General features: G+C 34.7%; 1 pseudogene; it reads right to left on the bottom strand.

Annotated features, from left to right (window-relative positions):
- Positions 1 to 1641: 1641 nt before the first annotated feature.
- Positions 1642 to 2466, bottom strand: LOC102828538 (annotated as a pseudogene).
- Between the last annotated feature and the right edge of the window lie 4456 nt (positions 2467 to 6922).

Genomic DNA, 6922 nt, shown 5'->3' with positions numbered 1-6922 from the left:
TCTTGACTTATCTTTGAAGTCTTCTAGACCTTTCATAAAATGCTTGGACTGTTTTATTTTTAAAAGTCTGTTTTCTGTGGAACATCATTCTAATAAATTTGTTATAAAACTTCAATGACTTAAGAAGTAGTTCACTTGATTTTTGTTAAAAATTTGTTATTTGCCCTACTTAAAAAATATATATATATATATTTTACAATGGCATAGAAAGTTTTCTCTTTTGAATGGTCCTGAGAAACTTTTATTTTTTCCTTTCCTTTTTTTTTTTTTTTTTGTTACAGAGAAATGGCTTGGGCTAGAAAAAGGTTTATTTTGAGCACAAACATAAATTTCAAGTTTTTGAAGAAAAGTTAGGCAAACAAAATCTCAAGAGTCTGAGATAATGCAACGCTGAGATGGGCAAATCAAGTAACTTTTGACTTTTAACAGAATGGAACTCTTATTTTAAAAATGAGTTTAATTTTGGTTTCATCTGTACCAGAGGAAAACAGGAAAAACTGACCTCTGTATGGTTCACTTCATCTGGTCCTATTTATGCTTATTTTATCCAAACATATTTCGTCAACTCCAACTGTCCTTGATCCTCCTTCCTGAGTCAGGGAAAAGTTTGGGAACATTGTTGTTGTTGTTAAGTGCCGCATCGAGTTAAACCTCAGGAACTTCTGTATTCTCTGCCCCTTGTTATAGGGAAATTGACAACAAAGCACTGAAGAAAATAGTTCATGCATCAAATTAATCATTTGACTGCATCTGTTCAAATTCACATTCAAACTTTACAACAGAGGGAAGTCATGCAAGAAAGTTTTTTCAACTACCAACTACATTTAACAATGGTATAAAGCACAATTAGTTTATTGATTTCTTATAACCAAATACTGCCAACTAGCATTACTTCCATACATGCATCATTAAAAACAAAAGCATATTTCCTTGGTATTTCCATATGATGCACTACAAAATAAAGAAATTAGAACTTAAAATGAACCCTGATTAATTATGTAAACTGGTAATTAAAAATAAAGAAAAAAGCATAACTAGTAATTTGGTTCTTTTCTTCATAAAACGTAAATTTCCCAACTTCTCCTGATAGTCTTGAGGTTATCTTTATGAGTAGTGCCAAGTGTGGCACATAGTCTCATCTTGAAAGTCATGTCTCTTACACACCTGATTCAAACAAACAAAATGTGCATAACAAAATGTGTACAGACAAAGCATGACAGAAAGTATGTTTCAAATACAAGGCAGTCCCTCAAGCTATCATTTATTTAGGTTTGCATTATCATTTATGGCATTATAGATTAATTTACACATAACATACATTTATACATTTTAACCCTGAAGATAAGTAATGGTTGTTTGAAAAAAAAATTAATTCCAGGAAACCATTTGGTTTGTATCAGGAGATAGTGAACCTCCAAGAGTTTAGTGTCTGCCAAGTCCGGAATCCCGAGCTCCAGTCAGTAAATCGGATGTGTAATGTCTTTCACAGTGGCTGCTTCCCGAGTCCTGGCAACGCCTCCTCTACAGTCAGCCAGATAGTGCTGTATCTGCGGGTCACCCTGGCATGTGGTTTTCCCTTTCGTTCTTTTTCTGGATTAACTGTATTGGTTTCTCTTCTCACCTCCTCTGTGGTCATTCATTTTAGTTATTCATAAGTCCTTTCAGAATATCCTCAGAAAGCTCCAAAAGTGGAAGTTCTGGAAATGGAAAATCCAAGGGAGGGAGATTGGGAATTGGAATGTCCTTGGCTTTCCCAGTGTTTGTTGCAAACTTCTGCCAGGTTGAAGAGGCTGCAAGCTCCACAGCTCTGATTTCTCCACAAAATCAGCATCAACATCCAACTCCTTTTCTATTGGACCTTTTAGAAGGCTGGCTTTTTCAGCTTTTAGTCGTTTATTTTCTTTCCTTAATCTTTCATTCTCAGCCACAAGAACTCAACGTGTTTCTTCAAATCGGCGATTTTATGGCCTGCTCCTCTATAATTGTTTTACCATCTTTCAGGCCCTTGCTCCCAATGCGAGACTCTTTTGCTGGAGTAAAAACAAGAGCTTGTCTGGATTCCTATCAAAGAAGCCCTGAATTTCAGGCAGGAATTTCTCGGAGGATGGGCTGCACCTCTTAAACAGAAGGGGACTCTGGCCATCAGCATGCTTAGCAGAGGGCTTGTGAGATGCTGAAAGTTGGGAAACCCCATTCTTGTCTATGTTCTGCTGGGCTTTGACCTTTCCTCACACCTGGCCCCCTTCCACTTCTCCTGGATGAGCAGTTGCTGTTTCATGTGGCTATCCCTTTGCAATTCCAGTGAAGAGTCTGCTCAGACTGTGTCAGCTTCGTGGCTTCGGAAAGGTATGCAGCAGCCTGTTTGTGACAAGAAATCGCCTCTTCGTATTTCCCTGTAGGTAACAAATGCTCTGCTCTTCTGCTCTGTTGATGGGCGAGGTTGAGGGCTCCTTCCATTACTTCCATAGATCCCAGGGTAAGCTGAGGCCAGAGGAAGTGGTGAGGCAGCATCCGCGTTCGTGGAGGGGAGCAGCAGGGGAGCGCGACACAGCGGGTGATGTGGTCCCTCACTGTTTCCCCCCGGGGAGCCAGAGGTGGGCTCAGAGGAAGCCTCCTTAGAAACTTTTTAAATGGAGTACAGAAGCTCTGTTGGATAGACACTGACCCACATGGTTACCTTCTCAGGCCCACCAGCTACTTTGCCAGAGAAAATCATGTTTTCTGTTCCCACTGAGTTTTACCAACTTGGAATCCCTATACAAGGTCAATAAGTTTTGGTACCAACTTGAATGCACTTAACAACAACAAAGACACTTTTCTTGGAAAACTTATACCATTCACTTCACAGCCCTAATTCTTTACCCTTCATATTTCTTTCAGTTCTTAAAACTCAAATAAAATTTTAAGGAACTGCAATTTGAGTCCCCTAAGAATGTTAAAATTACCTTTTTAAGGTGGTGTAAATGGAAGGGAACAGAATTCTTCTGGAAAGGATTACAGAAATGAAAACATCTCCTTCAGAAGTGCATAGATATGGAGAGAAACAATAGCTTCACAGTAGGAATTTTTTGTTCAATAAGCTATCTTTGATTTTGTTGCAATACTATTTAAGTTACACTCACATATTCCTGGGTATGGTGGTTTCCATGGACCTTAACCTTTCTAAATGTGAGCTGAAACTCAGCCAGCCAGAACACTCATATATAAAACAAACTGACATTTATTCTGTGACTCCTTCATCAAAATATTTGTCTTCTACAGCTTTTCTGTGTTTTCCCTTTTCTAATTATTCTCAAGCCATGGTATTTTCAATAACCTTCATATAGATGTGAAAGCTGGACAGTGAATAAGGAAGATTGTATAAGAATTGATGCCTTTGAATTGTGGTGTTGGAGGAGAATGCTAAAAGTGCCATGGGCTGCCAAAAGAACCAATAGCTCTGTTTTGGAAGAAGTGCAGCCAGAGTGCTCCTTAGATGCCAAGATGGCTAAACTTCGTCTCTCATACTTTGGACATATTGTCAGGAAGGGACAGTCACTGGAGAAGGATATCATGCTTGGTAAGATGGAGGGTAGGAGAAGAAGAGGAAGACCCCCAACGAGATGGATTGGCTAGGTGGCAGCATTGATGGACTCAAGTGTGACAACGGTAGTGACGTTGGCCCGGGATCGGACATTGTTTCATTCTGCTGTGCATGGAGTCACTATGAGTCAGTTCCAACTCGATGGCACCTGACAACAACAACAATTATTCCCATCCTTTCTCTCCTTCTCTATTTCTCCTTCTTATGTTGACTTCTTCTATTTGAAACTACATATTTATTTATTTAAAACTTTAGTTTAAAAGCTGTAGTCTACCATTTTAGGTTGCCATTCAATATAGGCAGTACAATATTTTGATACATATTCTACAAAATGTACCAAGTAGCAGGAGTAAGAATTTGAAGTGATACATGTTTGAAAATAATGAATCTTAGTAAGGAATCTTTAAACCTAGCAAAATAGTGTGGATTCTAATCATTTTCAAATCTCAAATAGTACAGAAATGCTTATGTGAGTATGTATAATTGATGATATTAATAGCTTTTAACAAAAGGAGAATTATAAAAAAAAATGTGGATTTACAACTTTTGAATAAATTACAGAAAACTTATGTTATTTTTAAGTATTAATTCACATGTTTTAATGAAATTCCACACCCTTGATACCCAGTTAAATAGCTAAGGTAGCATAGTGGTTATGAATTGGGCTACTAACCTCAAGGTTGGAAGTTCGAAACTACCAGATGTTCTGTGGGAGAAAGATGAAGCTTTCTGCTCCAGTAAAGATTTCAGCCTCAGAAAACCTGTGCATGGTCACTATGAGTTGGAACTGACTCCATCGTACTTAATAACAACAACAATACCCAATTGGAGTCTTGGCCATAAGCACTTTGCCTACACAATTTAAGAAAATTATTTTGCTTTTCCGAAGAACAAAGAGTTATGTATTCATTTGCTACCCTTATCTTTCCCTGATTTTAAGTGTTTCATGAAACTAAATTCACTCTAATTATATATATATATACACACACATACTGCATCATCTGTTCTCATACATGTTTTGAATTATGAAATAAATTACATGAATTACCTTAATGTGGTTGCAATACTTCCTTCATTGCATTCTATGTCCATATTTGAAAGTAAATTTGAAGAATTTTTACATCTAGATTTTAAAAGACTTAAGAGTGGAACTGCTAATTTCAATTCCAGCAGAATTCTTAATATAGAAACTTCAGAAATATTTATTATCTGATTACTATTATATACAATAAAGAGTGAACTCAATATAATTTATTCAAAATATTTGAGCTTAAATTACAATATATCTAAAGTATTATCAGATGATAAGGAAGCTAGTCTTTACATTAAATTATAAACTAATAGATGGCAGACAAAAGTGTAAGATTGGTCGAGATGTAATCTGAATTTAGTAGGGTGCCAGAACCGTAAAACACACTTATCAAATGCTTCATGTAATTATCTGAATCAGAAATGTAACCAAATTAATTTATGTGTATTTCCCAATATCAATTTCCCATAGCTTCTGGCTTTCATTTTTTTCTTTTTTTTTCAAAACAAAGGTTTCACATATTTGTTATCCAACCTCTTTACATATGGAAGCATAATAATAAAGGAAGACACCAGAAGTTGTGCAAAATATGCTCAATTGATCAAATCTTGGCAAAATTCAACTAGATGTGATAGAGTGCTAGGACTTGGGGTATATTATTATGTGCGACTCCTTAGAGACCCAGCTTGATTCTTCTCCGGTGTTTTCTCTTGGAGTTATGCCTGATTTTATTACCAGCTTTCATTATAATCCATTTGGGAATGGGACGATTCTGCTTTTGTTTCTTGGCCAGGAATATTTTGATCCTGAAAGTCTTATGAGAAGACAGTGAAGATGGAACGCAGAAGCACTCATAACGATGGCAAAGAATGGAAGAGAAATCTTCTGGCTTTCAATTTACCAACTGACATCCACCCTAATGATTGCATTTGCCCAACATCTATACTGTAAGATAATTTGCTTATGGCCATATTTTACATTAAATGTGAATTCAGTTTAGTATATTTTTCATAGTCTACTAGTTTCAAATTATTGGTCAAGGCCATTATCACAGAAAGATAGAGAATTGAAATAAATGAAGAGAAATAATGGTAATTAGATTATATAATCATTTAAGAGAAAAAACAACCTATAAAATAAGCATATTTAAATATACAAGTACATTTCCTTTTTATGCAAGTTAAGGATTTTTGTTTTGCTGTAATTTTGTATGTTTCAGATATTAAAAAAGGCATGCTGAACTTTAAAAATGTTTTTATGATTGTTATTATTACTTAACGTTTGTGAAAACATGTTTGGATACTAATTTAAACATTCATATAAAATTAATTAGACATTGGCAGACCATTTCAATTAACATGTGAAATGTACAATCATGCCTATTATTCAACATCTTAATTGAAACAGATAATCCAAGGTTACTGAATTAAAATTAATGTACTTCAAAACATCATTACAGAAATCAGAAAATTTGTCTTTAAATAATGTTAAAATACTTTGACTTATAAATTGTCTGACAAAAAGAGAACATTAATATATTCATAACATATATTTTGATCTGAAATGTTCTTCCAAATTACATAATTAAAAAACCAAAACTAGAAATACTGTATAATTGAAGTTCAATCAGGTTATAATAAAATATAAAATATGATGCTACACTGTTTATAATATAGATTACTAACATATGTTTTAACAATGAGATACTGTATGTAGTCCTCTACTGGCAAAGTACTGGAGTTTTGACTAACTATATACACAATCATTTATCTTGTGTTTCTGAGATTTTTGCACATCCTATTTTCCTAGTGCCCTTGTATGGCATTGTAGAATGAGCAGTGGACTGCTTACCACGAAATAAGCTAAGTTCACCAATTGATTGTCAGAAAGCCAATACAGGGTCACTATTCAGTCATAATTGTCTCAACAGAACTTAACATCAATAATATTTGTAGTAATGTGCACTCCACACAATGTCACAAGGCACAATTTGCTTAACACTTCATTATCAAGTAATTACTCCAGATGTTCCAAAACAAATATTAGATTTATAAATATATGAAAAATAAAAAGCAATAAAATAAAAAGGAAAAGACATTTTGCTAATGTCAGAAACAATTCATGACACATTCATTAGAATAAAGTGCCATCAATAATCAGGCACAACCTGTAAATCATGCTTAGTATATTTTATAATAGTATTAATGACTCAACTAGCAAGCAAAATTAGAAGGTAAGATGATATAAAATAAATTGGCCTGATAATATTAATCTGTTTTTGCCATTTCAATGACAAAAATCATTGAAAT

This window comes from Chrysochloris asiatica, unplaced genomic scaffold, assembly GCF_000296735.1.
Source record: "Chrysochloris asiatica unplaced genomic scaffold, ChrAsi1.0 scaffold00598, whole genome shotgun sequence".
NCBI lineage: Eukaryota > Metazoa > Chordata > Mammalia > Afrosoricida > Chrysochloridae > Chrysochloris > Chrysochloris asiatica.
This window is presented reverse-complemented; position numbering and strand designations above follow the sequence as displayed.